Source organism: Cetorhinus maximus, chromosome X, assembly GCF_964194155.1.
Source record: "Cetorhinus maximus chromosome X, sCetMax3.hap1.1, whole genome shotgun sequence".
NCBI classification, from domain to species: Eukaryota; Metazoa; Chordata; class Chondrichthyes; order Lamniformes; family Cetorhinidae; genus Cetorhinus; species Cetorhinus maximus.
In genome coordinates, this window is record NC_135917.1 from 9,415,480 (window position 1) to 9,431,779 (window position 16,300).

Genomic DNA, 16,300 nt, shown 5'->3' on the forward strand with positions numbered 1-16,300 from the left:
AACTTTTTAAAATTCGAAAACAAACCTCATCCCGCAACTGGATGAGGTTTGTTAAAAAATCAGTTACCCGCCTGCCTGTTGGGCCCGTGCGCCGAGCCGAAGGTTGCACGGGCTCCTCAAAATCCTCGTCAATTGGTGACTCATTGGCCTTCACAAGGCCTTTAAATAATCGCGGGCGCACGTCCTGCTGCATGGCATGCCCGCCGACCGAAATATCGCAATGTCACGCACTGACATTGGGACGCTCGCGCGACATCAGTGCGCAACATTTTAAGCGCTGACATGCAGGCTCCGCCATCCGCACACCAGCCAGAAGATTCAGCCTGCTGAGTTTTTCCAGCTATTTTTGTTTTTGTTTCAGATTTCCAGCATCCGCAGTATTTTGCTTTTACCAGACTAATACCTGGAATGGGCGGGTTGTCTTATGAGGAAAGGCTGGACAGATTAGTCTTGATCCGCTGGAGTTTAGAAGAGTAAGAGGCAACTTGATTGAAACATATAAGATCCTGAGGGGTCTTGACAGGGTGGATGTGGAAAGGATGTTTCCTCTTGTGGGAGAATCTAGAACTAGGGGTCACTGTTTAAAAATAAGGGGTTGTCCATTTAGGACAGAGATGAAGAGAAATTTTTTCTCTCCTGTGTGACTTTGGAATACTCTTCCTCAAAAGGCGGTGGAAGCAGAGTCTTTGAATATTTTTAAGGCAGAGGTAGATAGATTCTTGATAAGCAAGGGGGTGAAAGGTTATCGGGGGTAGGTGGGAAAGTGGAGTTGAGGTTACAATTAGATTAGCCATGATCTTATTGAATGGTGGAGCAGGCTCGAGGGGCTGAGTAGCCCACTCCTGCTCCTAATTCGTATGTTCATATGAGAATGGTTCCAGGGATGCGGAACTTCAGCTAAATAGATAGATTGGAGAAGTTGAGACTGTTCTTCTTGCAGAAGAGAAGATTGAGAGGAGATGGTTGAGGGGCCTGGACAGAATAAATCGGGAGAAAGTGTTCCCATTGGTGGAAGAATCAAGAACCAGAGGGCACAGATTTAAGGTGATTGGAAAAAGAAGCAGTGGCGATACGAGGAAAAGTTTTTCCATGCAGTGAGCAGTGAGGATCTGGAACATGCTGCCTGAGAGTGTGGTGGAGGCAGGGTCAACTGAGGCATTCAAGAAGGAATTGGATTATTATCTGAAAACGGAGAATGTGCAGCGCTACAGGGAGAAGACAGGGGAATGGCACAAGGTAACATGCTCATTTGGAGAGCCAGCGCAGACATGACAAACTGAATGGCCTCCTTCTGTGCTGTAACAATTCTGTGATTCTATAACATAGGAAATAACTAACTTTAAATACAAGGGGAACAATATGTTCCCCCTCCCCCTACTCCCTTCCCCCGTCCATAGCTCAGTGGTTAGCATGCTGGCCCAGTGTAGCACTACGTTAGACAGATCAGCCTGGATCACTCAGTCTCTGTTGAAGTACCCTGATAGCAGGCCTCAGCAATCCAGCCCCTCTGGGTTTAGGGCTCCTGCTTCCAATTGCTCTCCAGTGGCACTCTGTGCATGTGCGAAGACAGGATTGACTGTAGTGTCATCCAAAGTTGAATACCCTGCCAGCACTAATGCACATGGAGTGGTCACTTGGGTGAGGAGTCGGAAAAGGGCCCGGCTCAAGTCAGGACAAGGGAAAATCAAACTTCATATTTAAATTCTTTTGAAAGTTTCAGGGCGTTTATTCAGTTGAATAAACATTTGCCTCAGAAGATTGTTCATTTGTATGCATGCATGCGTGTGGGTGTCTGTGTTTGACACAGAAACATGAGAGTGGTGTGAAATGCATGATTAAAAAGCAATTATGGCACAAAGCACTGGTGTTTTTTAATTAAGCAGACATCACTAGAAGTGCAAAATTCGGTAGAGCCTTTGTACAAAGATCAAGATGATGTGTATTAAACACTAGCTAAGCGATGGCTCAGTTTATAAAACTCCAATTATATGAATGCACTTAAAGTAGGCAATTTAAACCCAATCAGTATATCATGGAATGCAGAAAAATCCACTTAACAACCAACAAAATGATTTTGCACAAATAGGTAAATCTTACAGCCTCGTCCTTTCCTTCATGTTGTGTGAGGTTCCTGGGCCATTTTGTCCCAGTTAAACAACTAAACCCCACCCTGGTGCCCTCAGTCGCTGCTCTCTTTTCCAACCTACTCACACCCTCCCTTTCTCTCTTGAAGTCACCCATCACACAAAGGCTGTCCTTCAGTAACTGACCCAAGGAACCATTCATCATTTGTGTGAACCTCGACAGCAAAGGCTGGTGGGCTATTCACCCCTGTGGGGCATCGCTGTAGAACGGGAACCTGCCTTCCTCCGTGTACACTTTGTTGCAACGGCGCTCTGGAGCAGGGACCGGCTGATGGGGGTGGAGGAGGCGTGAGGGGCTCTCTCCCTGACTCAGGAGCACTTGCTGGACTGTGCACTGACTGAGATTAGCTAAATCAGCATGGACCAGGATCAAAGCTAATTTCTAATCATTGTGGCTAAAAAGCACACTGGACTAAACCTGTATAAAACACTGGTTTAGCCTCAACTGGAGTATTGTGTCCAGTTTTGGGCACCACACTTTAGGAAGGATGTGAAGGTATTCAAGAAGGTGCAGAAAAGGTTCACAAGAATGATTCCAGGGATGAGGAACTTCAGTTACGTAGACAGATTGGAGAAATTGGGACTGTTTTCCTTGGAGAAGAGACGGTTGAGAGGAGATTTGATAGAGATGTTCAAAATCATGAGGGGGCTGGACAGAGTAGATAGGGAGAAACTGTTCCCATTGAGGGAAGGGTCGAGAACCAGAGGACACAGATTTAAGGCAATTGACAAAAAGAAGCAATGGCAACTTGAGGAGAAACCTTTTTCACTCAGCGGGTGGTTAGGATCTGGAATGCACTGCCTGAGAGTGTGATGGAGGCAGATTCAATCGAGGCTTTCAAAAGGGATTTGGATCATTACCTGGAAAGGAAAAATGTGCAGGCTTGCCGGGTGGATGGTGCTAGGCACAATGCTCATTTGGAGAGCTGGAGCAGGCAAGATGGGCCGAATGACCTCCTTCTGTGCTGTATAGGTATGACAGGTATTACTAATACAATGCCTATTAGCATATTACTATTTACTATACATTCAACATTCATTCTATATACGCGTCAAACCTCAGAGCTGGCAACCAGTCAAGTCATGATTCCTGTGTCGTGAAAGATTCAATAAATGCTCATTAGTTACCCATAAAGGGACTACCCCTTCATTAATCTGTCTTAAATTCTCTCGGGCTTGTTCCAGTGCCCAAGATCCATAGGTACTGCAAACATCATTTCTGCTCGCTTCTTCTGAAATATCTTTCCCTATTTCAATTGGTTTATTGATAGTCCCCGCATGACTTTCGAGCACGGTAGCCAGGCTTTGGATTAACCGTGTCACGTCCTGGTCCGTATCTAATTGTGTATCCTGGATCCCCTGTCCCCGCCCTAAAATCTCCTTAAGCTTAAAGCTCAGGGTACGGACCTTCTGATCCACAGTTGCTAGGTCGATGGAATTAACTATTGATGTCCCTGTATTGAATAACGTGGCAGCGTCATTTATCAGGCTGCGCTTAGCTCGGTCCCCCTCTAGTCCTGATCACATCCTGTCGTTAAACTGGACCACTTCAGCCATCAACTGGCTGGTCAGAGCCGTATACAGTGCTTGGGTGTGGGTTGGGCACCACTGGGGCAGGGAGACACCGGATACATTCAAGACTACGGGTACCAGCTCATGGTGTACATTATCATATAACACTTTATTTTGGTTGATCAATATGAGACCATTTGTTGGCCCTGGATACATGACCAGACAAGGTGGGTCGGTTGGCGTAGGGGTAACAGTGGGGGGAGTGGTACTGGTATCGGTATCTTCCCTTGGACGGACCTCCCACATCCATCTTTTGTCACTGCTGTTTTCACGAGTTGGTATGATATTATCGTTTGAGCTACAGATGCTCCATTTAGAATCTCTGACGTGAGAATGAGTAACAATCTTGCACGTTGTTGCACACGCTACATGAATACGGCTTTCTACCGTACAGCCGAAGCTGAACTGCCCTTCCCACTCCTTAACTGCTCTCTCAAACTCCTTGTGCAGGGCCTTCTCCCGATCTGGGATGTCCCCAGGTTTCGCCCAGTCTCCACTCCTAAACTATTGGGGTAGTCTTCCCCAAATACCCCCTGGGCACTTCGCCTTCACCAGTACGTGGGTATCGAGGGGGTGCATTACATGGAAATCTTGCATTTCCTGCAATTTGGTCCAAAAATCTGGGTTGTTATGCCAAGTTTAAGCGCCATCTTTCGCATCCATGAACCACTGACTTTTCATCAAATCGTGCCCGACATGAAGCATACCCTTACTACAATTCAAGAGCATTTGTGCTCCTACTGTTCCAGTTATTATTCCCCGTTGTAAATCACATTCGGGCTTGCCCGTGCTGTACCAAAGTCCCTCCGGTGGTGTGGTTGTTGTCGTCATTGCCATGCTCACGAGGGTTGACACTATAATTAACATTCTGTGAACTCAAGCAGATAACCGTCCCAGACCGGTTGTTGAGGTTAGTTCTGTGGGTAAAAATCAGTTAGTAAAACACTTCAATTGTGACCAGTGTTTCCAGCGCCCCTTTCCCCTCAAGTCTACGCATGCGCATGTATCACTGGTCATGATTACTTCATATGGTCCCACCCATCTGGGTGCAAACCCAGGCTTCTCGGGGGAAATCTTGACCATAACCTTCTCCCCCACGCCAGGCACTTTAGCTTGATCTGATCTGACCTCCCTTTCCAAGTCTGGTATAATCTGCTGATCCCTGGCTTCCTGCCTTAGTCCGTGAAGCTGTCGACACAGCTCCCGGAAGAATTGCCTCATTCTCTCCTTTACCGGGCCCACTTCCTCGCTGCCAGTTATGATGTCTCCCGGCAATCTCATTGCTCTCCCTGTCATCAACTCGTATGGGGTTAACCCCGTTGTGCTGTTAGGCATCGCCCGAAGCCCCATCAGGATGCTGGGCAATAAGTCTGCCCAGCCTTGCCCTGTATCCTGGATGGCCTTTGCCAATGCTCGTTTTAGGGTCCTATTCATTCGTTCAACCATGCCTGAGCTCTGTGGATGGTAAGGGACATGGAACTTCTGTTTAATTCCTAGCCACTTACATATTTCTTTTAGTACGCGTCCGTAAAATGCGTACCTTGGTCTGAATCCTTCTGCAAGGGTATTCCCCAGGGTGGAATCACTTCTTCTGACATTATCCGGGCCACAGTTGTGGCTGAGCAATCCCGTGTGGGGAAAGCATCTACCCATCTTGTGAACTGATCAATAATAACCAAGCAGTAGGCCTTTCCTCAACTCGGTGTGAGGGGTCCTGTAAAGTCTATCTGTATCTGTTCCCAGGGACCCCTCGGTCGGGGTTGGTGTGACATGCGAATTTTGATGGGCCTACCTGAATTATGTTGGGCACATATCAGACACTGCTGGCAATATTTAGCTACATCTCTTCCCATTCCCCGCCACCACCAGCATCTGCCCAACCGCCCTAACATGGCTTCCCTTCCATGATGCGAGTTCCCATGGTATATTCTCATAAGATTCTGTTGAATACACTGGGGTGCTACTACCTTCCCGTCTTTTTGCCACACCCCATCCGTGTTTTCCATAGCACCCTGCCCCTTCCACTGTTCTCGCTCCTCTTTCCTAGCATCTCGGTGTAAATCAGTTACGTTTATTTCCTCCAGACCCACTGCTGTGCCACCGGATACTCTGGACTGGTAGCTGCGGCCTCTTTAACTGCTTTATCTGCATGCTGGTCGCCCAGCTCGATGGGGTCTGATACCTTCTGATGGGCTTTAACTTTTATTACTGCTGCTTCTAGGGGTAAGTTAGCAGCTTTTACTAGAGCTCTAATTATTGCTTCATGCTGTACCTGACCTCCTCCCGATGTGACATAGCCCCTGCGGTTCCAAGCTGTCATATAGTCATGTACTACCCCGAAGGCGTATCTACTGTCTGTATAAATATTAACCCTTCTCCCTCGTGCTATATGCAGAGCCTCTTTCAGTGCCACTAACTCTGCTACTTGAGCTGATAAATTACCCGTCAATTTTCCCCTTCCCATGATCAGTCCTTCTCCATCCACCACCGCCCACCCAGTGCACGGGACTCCATCCACCTATCTACGGGACCCTTCCACAAACAAGGACAGATCCGCGTCTTCTAACTCATTCTCCCTCACTGCCCTTGGGTTTTCCTCATTTATCTCCCGCGAGCACTCATGCTCGAGTTCGAAGACATGTTCCTTTCCATCTAGCAGCAGCCCCTCTGCTGGGTTAGTCCCTAAATCACGAACTATTATAAGCGATTTATCTCGTGGGAGTAACATAGCTTCCCATGCCGCTCGCCTGCTGTCTGAAACTGTTCTTAACTTTCCCGTATTAAGTAATTCTACTATAGTGTGTCTGGTGTGTAATACCAGGTCCCCTGCATCACTATCCGCTCACAAACCCTCACAGCCCAGGACGCGCAGTCAATTGCTGCTATGCACCGAGGCATCCTGCTGGCTACGGGTGACTGTTTTGTTGAAAAATACCCTACAAGTCTCATTCGATCCCCGTACTCTTGGGTCAGCACCGCACTGTAGAATCCCCCCTCATTATGGGCATAGAGATGAAACACCTTGCCCATACAGGGCAACCCTAAAGCTGGCGCTTGGGTAAGCGCCCGTTTTAGCACCGTATAAGCTATTTCTTGTCTCTCGCTCCATTCTATACAATCCTGCGACGCTTTCCCCCCTTTTACCAATTCTTGTATGGGTGCTGTCAACTTCAAAAAATCCTCCACAAAGGCCCTACAGTAATTAAACAATCCCATGATTTGCCCTAACCCCTCGCACATTTACGGGTCTCGGCATCCTTTCTATAGCTTCCTTCCGACTATGGGGAATTTCTCGTTTCCCCTGTGATATTACATAACCCAAGTACTGCACCTCCCGTTTTCCCAACTGAGCTTTCTTTACACTGACTTTAAACCCGGCCATTTCCAATCATTCTAGAATGTGCAACAGCGCCCCTATGTGTCCTTTTGCTGTGTCTGAGGCAATCAAAAGGTCATCCACGTATTGGATCACTCCGCTGCCCTTGTCTAGTTCTGCGTGACTCAGCGTATCGCACATCACCCGGTGAAAAATGGCTGGACTATTGTGGAAACCCTGAGGCAATCGAGTCCAAGTGTATTGTATGTATCATATCGTAAAAGCAAATTTATCCTGGGACCCCTCGTCCAACGGTATCGCCCAAAATCCGTTTGCTATATCTAGGACTGAAAAGATAGTGTGGCTCGGCCCTAGATTATTGAATATAGTGGCAGGACTTGCTACTATTGGGTGTTCCCTCGGTGTCACCTTATTTAAAGCTGTATAGTCAATTGTTAATCGATATGACCCGTCCGGTTTCTGAATGGGCCAATAGGGGAATTGCTGGTGGACTGAGTCCTCCTCACTATCCCATCCTGCTCTAAGCTCCGTATGATGTCCCTCACTGCATCCTGAGCCTCTGATTTAATGGGGTATTGTTTTCTCAGGGGGTGTTCTAGCCCAGGAATATGTATGGGGGTCATTTAACCTTACCATAGTCGTGTTTGTGGCATCCCCAAACCCTGGCAACTTGCCGACACAGGATACCCCATTCCCCGTGTTGTCTCCATTGATCTTAGTTTAACTCTGTCACTGTGGCCACACTGCACAGGAAAATCGGTGTTTAATTCTTCTTAAGTGGACCCTGCATAATAATCTTACCATCCTGTGGGCTAATTACTGCCCCTAATCTTTTTAGAATATCCATCCCCATAATACTCCCCTCATTGGTTTGTCCTACCCAAATCCGGATAGGGACTATCAGTCCCCCTATTTCTAAAGGGGTGACCTCACTTTGTCTCGCCCGCATGTGTACCCCGCTTATTCCTGTCATTGTGATGGTAACGCTCATAGTTGGTAGGTCCAGGTCCGTAATTGAAATGGACGCCCCGGTGTCTATTAACATTCTGCACTGCTGGCCCCCTAACAGCGCGTCAACAAACATCCGTGGGTCCCCGGTCCTGGATATCCTGAGGGCTGGCGCTACCTATGCCTGACTTGACAGGTCCCGGAATAGCCTCCGGGCCTCGTCCACGGTCAACAGCTTTTGACCCGGAGTAGCGGCATTTCCTCGGGACTGTCTGGGACCCTGGCCTTCTCGCCCCCCCCTCCCAGAGCCCAACAATCACTCCGGATGTGCCCAGTCTTCCTACAATTAGTACATCTCAACCCCATTTCTACCGGCCCCTTCCATCCACTCCTACCTTTCCTGGCTACATGTTCCTCCCTTCCACAATTATAACATTCTAGCCTTGGACTAACTGCTGCCACTGTTCTGATCTGTCCTGGATCTGACTTTGTTTCTCTCTCTCTAATCGACTGGAATTTAGTATTAACCCTTCTGCACAACTGTAGGTACAGTGTCATAATAAACATCATCCCTTTCTTTTCCGTATCTGTTTTTTGCTCTAACCACCACTGTTTTTGTTCTCCGGGGGTTCCCTGTGGGTTCCACCTCTCCTTCTGCATTTTAGAGATTATTTTTGACTGTTGTTCCGCTATGAACCTCGTAATGGAGTCCGCAGTTCCCCAGTCGAGTCCCATAGCACTATTTTGTTTCCCTGACAGCATTCTGTTCCTATTTTCCGTCTATCTCTGCGCGGTACGTTCGAACGGTCCTAACAACTTAATTATCTGAGGTATATGCGATTTCATTGGATTCTGGCCTCCCTGCGCGGCTTTGTCTAAGGTTATATCTCAAACAGTAACCCGCCAGCACGGCTCCGCCCTCCTCTTACTGGGTCCTGGCCCTCCCTGCGCGGCTTTGGCTAAGGTTATATCTCAAACCGTAACCCGCTAGCACGGCTCCACCCTTCTCTTACTGGGTCCTGGCCCTCCCTGCGCGGCTTTGGCTAAGGTTATATCTCAAACCGTAACCCGCCAGCACGGCTCCGCCCTCCTCTTACTGGGTTCTGGCCCTCCCTGCGCGGCTTTGGCTAAGGTTATATCTCAAACCGTAACCCGCCAGCACGGCTCCGCCCTCCTCTTACTGGGTTCTGGCCCTCCCTGCGCGGCTTTGGCTAAGGTTATATCTCAAACCGTAACCCGCCAGCACGGCTCCGCCCTTCTCTTACTGGGTTCTGGCCCTCCCTGCGCGGCTTTGGCCCCGCTAGCCCGCCTGCACGGCTCTGCCTCTTACCCCTGGCACCTCCTATCTCCTGTCCTGAGTCCACCTTCTGATTCTTTGATACTTGACCGGACTGTTCTCAGGTAGGCTTGCTGCACTAATTACAGGTGGTAAATGAATATACTCACCCACTTAGCAGAGCTGTCCTGAGGATCCGATCCAAGTATCCTGCCGACCACGCCAAATTGATGTGGTGTCTTTGATGAACGGACCACAGGAGACTCAGGTACAGGTTACGATCGTTTATTCAAGCAATTGCAAGGAGGGCACCATCTCAATACAGCTTGAGACTGTACTCTGCTAAACTACAAGTGTTCATTATATTTATACATTATTGATCACGTACAAGAACAGTTTCCCGATTTCGATCTTGTCAACATATAGGTTTACATTAAACTGACAAGTCTAGTGGCAAGTATATGTATTGTATGTCCCTATTTGTTTCTCACCCAGGCAGAGACCCTCCCTCTTACCTAAACTAAGACCATCTGTTCTTTCCCTATCTGCTGTAAACAGGCTCAATCTTAGTTGTTTTCCAACCTAAGGCTCTAGTCTGACTCCCAAAACTCCCAATCTATCATATTTACATTCTTCTTCGTCCAATATGGCCTTGCTGATACTCACAAGCCCTGAGAATGTGCAAGGTTTTAGATTTCTCTCTGTCCAGCCTGGCCTTTAACTGTTAACTGCTTACGCAGACAGGTTTTGCCTGTTGGGATATTTTTAAGTATTGATTCCCTTCAATGAGTTCTTACTGCATCCCTATACTGTATCCCTTTATTTCCCCCTAACACAAGGCCAAAATCTAAATTTTAAGAAATCCCAGTTCAGTCTGAGGTGCAACCTCAGGTTATGGGACCAAGGTCTTGGAGTGAAGATAAAAATCAGCCATGACCTAACTGAATGGAGGAACAGGCTCGAGGCAATGAATGGCTTCCTCCTGTTCCTATTGGAGATGGGAACAGGGGGATATGCTGGCAGGATGGGAAGATGTAATTAGAGTGGCAGGAGGTTTATGTGGAGTATGAACACTGGCATAAACCATTTGGGCTGAAAGTTTCTATGCTGTAGTCTTTGCAAAAAGGGTCATTCAGCTCACTTTTCTCTTCCTCGCTACCAGTAAAAAGGTTTTAACGTAACATTTCTTGAGTAAAGGAATTGCATGATGGTACCCTCCCTAGATTTTGAGCAATGTCTCTATTTAATCACAGCTTTGTTGTGCCACCCACTCATGACTCAGGGTCACACCCTTCAAATCATTCTGGTTTTTGACTGTAGCATTCAGAAATTTGTAAAATGTAGACCTAGGCAGCAACTGCCTGCCTTTTAAGATAGAAACTCATAATTGTCTCTCTCCACCCCACCCCACCATACCGTACTTGGAACAACTTGCATTTATACAGCATGTGGTAGCATGGTAGAAACATTGCAAGGAACGATTATCAAACAAAATTTGACACCAAGTCCCATGAGAAGATGCTAGGACAGGTAACCAAAAGCTTGGTCAAAGAGGTAGGCTTGAAGGAGTGTCTTAAAGGAGGAGAGAGAGAGTTACAGAGACAGAGAGGTTTAGGGAGAGAATTTCATAGTTTAGGGCCCTGGCAGCTGAAGGCAAGGCTGCTAATAATGGGGCGATGAAAACTGGGGAAGTGCAAGAGGCCAGAATTGGAGGAACACAGAGATCTCAGAGGATTGTATAGGAGGGTAGATCAGTTGTGATGCCTCACAAGATCAACCAGCCTGCCATCGCACTAGCATGAAGGAATCATGCTTATGTGAGGTGTCAAAGGGCAACTAGAACTCATAGACCTATATTCCAGCAAAACCTGACACTTCCAGTGGGGTTGGGGGGTAAGAAAGTTGCCATTTTCTCCTCATTACTACTCTGAACCATGATGTGCACGCATTTAGTTCGTCCAGGCATCCAATGGACTCTCAGTGGTAGCAAAGCAAATATGAGAATTCAAACGCTGATCCCACAACTTGGCCTGTAATTATCATGGCAAAAGGGGAGAACTGTGTGGGAATGCATCACAGAGAAAAGGAGGACTCGCATTAAAATAGCGCCTTTCATAACCTCAGGATGTGTCAACTACTTCACAGCCAATGAACGGCTTTGGACTTGTAGCCACTGTTGTAATGTAGGAAACACAGCAGCCAATTTATGCACAGCAAGCTCCCACTAATGGCACTGCGATAAGGATCAGATGATCTGTTTTTCAATACAGGTTGCGGCCCAGGACACCATAGAGAACTCCCCTGCTCTTCTTCAAATAGTGCCGTGAGTTGTTTTGCATCCATGTGGGAGGGAAGTCAAGGCCTCAGTTTAATATCTCATCTAAAAGACAGGACTCACTCTTCATTACTTCCCTGGAGCATCAGCCTGGATTTTGTACTCAGGCCCCTAGAGTGAGATTTGAACCCACAATCTCCTGGCTCAGGACAGAGAATATGCTACCCACTGAACTATATGTAATACCAGACTAGTTAATGAACAACTTCAACTCTCCCGTTCCAGACTTTTCAGTATTCAGGAGCAGCACGCTGCGGTCAGACTAAACAGAACATAAATAAATGCCACTTCTCATCGGCACATTAATGATTCAGTTCCTCTGCACTGCTGCTCTTTTACTGCACTGCCGACTTGGCACCAAAAACAGAAAGCACTGCTTGCACGCAGCAGGTTAGACAGTGTCTCAGAACGATTTTGATGCTTCAGGCATAAACCACCTCTCAGAACTGGAGAATATTACAGTTATTGAGAAAATAACAGAATGAAGGAAAGGGATAATATATGGGCACACACACTGAAGAATTGTGAAGTGCAGAATAAGGCTGCCCTGGAGCCTCTAGAAACTTTCTCTTTATTCTTTCATAGGATGTGGGCATCACTGTCAAGGCCAGCATTTGTTGCCCATCCCTAATTGCTCTGCCATTTCAGAGGGCAGTTGAGTCAACCACAGTGGTGTGGGTCTGGAGTCACACATAGGCCAGACCAGGTAAGGACAGCAGATTTCCTTCCCTAAAGGGCAGCAGATTTCCCTTCCCTAAAGGACACCAGTGAACCAGATGGGTTTTTACAACAATCGATCATGGTCACCATCGCTGAGACTAGCTTTCAATTCCAGATTTTATTAACTGAATTCAAATTCCACCAGCTGCCATTTGAACCCATGTCCCCAAAGCATTAGACTGGGCCAGCTAGATTACTAGTCCAGTAACTTTACCACGACACCACCATTCTCCCTAAAGAATTAAGTTAAAGATCAATCTCCTGAGCTCTGCTGCAAACAAACCCAGGAGAAAAATCTGAAGGAACAAAATTGTGTGTGTTTTTTTTTTACTTTCTTTGACAAAGCTTTGTTTTGCAGAAGATTTGAGATGGGGCAATAAAAGACAGTTTGTACTCAAATGCTCGTGTGATGAGACCTCCAAGGCATACGTCCAAGCACAGCTGGAAATTCTAGCTGTGGTTCAGTTGGTAGAGCACTCTTACCTTCTGCGTCAGCAGGTTCTGGGGTTAAGTCCACTTCAGAAGTTGAGCATCAAAAGTCAAGGTGCTGAATGTTCAGTGCAGTACACCCTCAGATGGGATGTTAAATTGAGGCCCTGTCTGCCACCATCTGGTGGATGTAAAAGATCCCATGGTGCTACTTCAAAGAGCATGGGAGTTCTCCCTGGTGTCCTGGGGCCAATATCAATCAATATGACCAAAGCAGATGGTTGTTATCTCATTGCTGTTTGTGGGAGCTTGCTGTGCGCATTACAACAGTGACATCTCTTCAAAAGTGCTTGCTTGGCTGTAAAGCGCCTTGAGGCATCTGGCGGTCATGAAAAATGCTATATAAATCCAAGTCTTCCCTTTTAGAGGACAACAGGGGATGGTTAAATGGCAGAAGGAGAAATGAGGAACAATTTACCTCAAAATCTCCACAGCTGCTGCCTGACCTGCTGCGTTCTGCTTTAGTTTCAGCTTTCCAACCTCTGCAGTGTTGCTGTGCTTTTCATTCAATTAAACTTGATGGCAGATCTAGCTTTTTTGGGCTCTTAAACAATTTAGCACATTTGCTTAAAAGTGTGAACGAAATGTAATTATAGTTTATTGCCAGAAACAATGAACTGGAAACAAACACAAATAACAGTAAAACCGAGTTTAACTTAAGCAGTCTGATTATACAACCAACTCTGAACAAACTCCATGTCACTTAATTCTGGTGACACTCAGAATTCCTCCAAGAATACAGTAGAACTCATATTTGTAGGCTTTTAATGGTTGACTCTTCATGACCCTCTGAAATGGCAAAGCAAGCTGGGCAATTAGGGATGGGCAACAAATGCTGGCCTTGCCAGCAATACCCACATCCCGTGAAAGAAAATAAAAGGCTCACATCTGCTTGCTTGTTAACAATATTTTTCAATTAATCTACAAGAGCAAAATCCTGCAGATGCTAGAACGCTGAAATAAAAATTATGAAATGCTGGAAATACTCAGCAGGTCTGGCAGCATCTGTGGAGCGGGGGACAGAGTTAACTGGCAGGATTTTTCTGGCCCTGGGGTGGTGGGCTGGGTGGGAAAACAATGCGTCGGCACAGTTCCCTGAAGCAGTCCCACCGGCAGGCAAGATTCCCAGCAGCTAAACTAGATGTGGAGTGGCTGCCTGACGAATGGAGGTGGATATATTTTAATATATTTAATATTTAATATTTAAAATATTAAAGAACTTGATTAAAGTCAAATCTTTAGGCCTGCAGCATTTTGCCAGTGGTGGAGTGCGCACCTACTCATCCCCACCCCCCTCCACCCCCTCCCACCATCCCTGCCCCAGCCCCCCATCCTCACCCCTGCCCCCATCACTCCCGATCCCCACCCCGCACTCCCATCTCCACACCCACCCCTCCCATCTCCAACATTCCGGCCCCACTCCCATCTCCACCCTCCACTCCTCCCACCCCCAACACCCCACCCCGCCCACCCTCCAATCCCTGCGTCCTCTTGATCTCCTGCCTGCCTCAGCAGCACCCACCTCCCCTGGTGGGACTGCTGAGGCTCTAGAGTTCTGATTGGGCCGGCAGCCTCGGGACCCTGCCCGCTATCTTTAATTGGATGGCGAACCTGGAGAGAGCGAATTAGGAGGCCACCTCCGGTAATTTTTCTGGACTGGTCCAGCAAGTATGGGTCCTGGACCCCCATTTCGTACCTGACATCAGGGTCCCGAAGCCCACAGGAAAATTCAGCCCAACCTTTCCGGTCAATGAGGAAAGGTCATCTCCCTGAAACACTAACTCTGTTTCTCACCCAATAGATGTTGCTTGACCTCCTGAGACTTTCCAGCATTTTCTGTTTTTACTTCAATTAAGCTCGTCCAGTAACTTTCAAACTATTCTGTGTGGGGAACCCCCCGTCCTCCCCTCCCCACGGCCCTCCTGCGAATATTTTCTGGGCCACTCCTCCCTTGAACGTTGACCGGAACCCTTGATCTAATTTCCGAAAAACAGTGTTCTGCCATGCAGAATGCTCCCACTGCACAAAACAGAACTAACGTGCTAGCAAGACATTTTGAGAGAGCAGACCTCATTTTAACCTGGGGCGAGTATCAAGGAGTGCAGAGGGGGTCCAAAACCAAGCAACAGTGTGATAATGAGCAGAGAGTCTGCTTCCTTTTCAAGTGCTGAGGGCTGAGGGATAATGCAGAGAGATTATTTGAACAGAGCCTTAGGATCTTTTGCATCTCATCATTGCAGCATCCAACAGCGTAGCACTCTCTCAATGCCTCACTGGAAGTAGCAATCTAGATTTTGTGATGAACCCAGGACCTCTTGACTGTGCAGCAAAAGTGATATTTGGGCCACAGCCAGACACATATGTAGTGAAAGGTCTGTCTCAGAGAGCCAGAGTCTCAGAGTTCAATTATTTCAGATCCCTTATTCGCTCACCAACATGTTCAGACCAAGAAAGAGAGTACGGACAATTGTGTGTTGCCACAGTTTATTCTCATTCAATAATTAGTGTGTTAGACAGAATGAGATGATACTTTATGTCTGGGTCTATTCTTTCCTGTCTCTTCTATTTCAACTGTTTTCAGCTGGGTGCGGCTGTGCACAGGCTGCAATTAGCTATCAACTCAGGGAAGATAAAACCAGCCACGGCTCCTACTTCTGATTGCTATCCAGTAACTCCCTTGGGTGGGGTCAGCCGTGATGCCCCGCAAAGTCAAACAGCCGGCTGGCATTCACTGGTGCAGACTTGCACAGGAAGAGTGGCCTCTTGGGTGAGGCATGGCAGGGCTGCTAGCAGCGATGGCTGCGAGGGTGCTCCTCTAAGAATCAGCCCTTTTAAGAGAAGGAGGGAGAAAAGGGCCTCAGTGTTGGAAGTATAACACTGTGGCACTTGCACCCAAAGTACAAGCATTGCCAAAAAAAATGTACTTAATAACTGGCTGACGTTATTGCCACAGAGAGGGTGGTTCCACAGATCACTTCCTGGGCACCACTTCCCCCAGAACTAAGAAAGTCATAAATAAATCCATTGGGGAAGTCAGGAGAAACTTCTTTACCCAGAAAATGATGAGAATGTGGGATTCACTACCACAATGTGGGGATTTTAGCTACAAGGTTGGGGCAAACCTCCAGGTTCTCCTTGGAGCAAAGAAGATTATGGGGCGATTTGATAGAGGTGTACAAGATTATGACAGGTTTAAATTTCAAACAATGCTTGACAGTTAACTGTCAATCACCATCAACTGGTGCATTCTCCATGGCGATGCCTCTACCAATCAGAGTCCAGTTGCCAACCAATCAGCATTCACTTCTCATATGGTATAAATTTGTTGTTTCCCTTACATTGGTGTTCTTGTGAATTGTTCTGTGAGTGCAAGACAAAAAGCTTCAACGAAAAATGTCTTTTTTTTCATCAACACTCAAGTTCTGTACTACCAAACAACTATAGGTTTAGATAAGGTAGATAAAGAAAAGCTGTTCCCA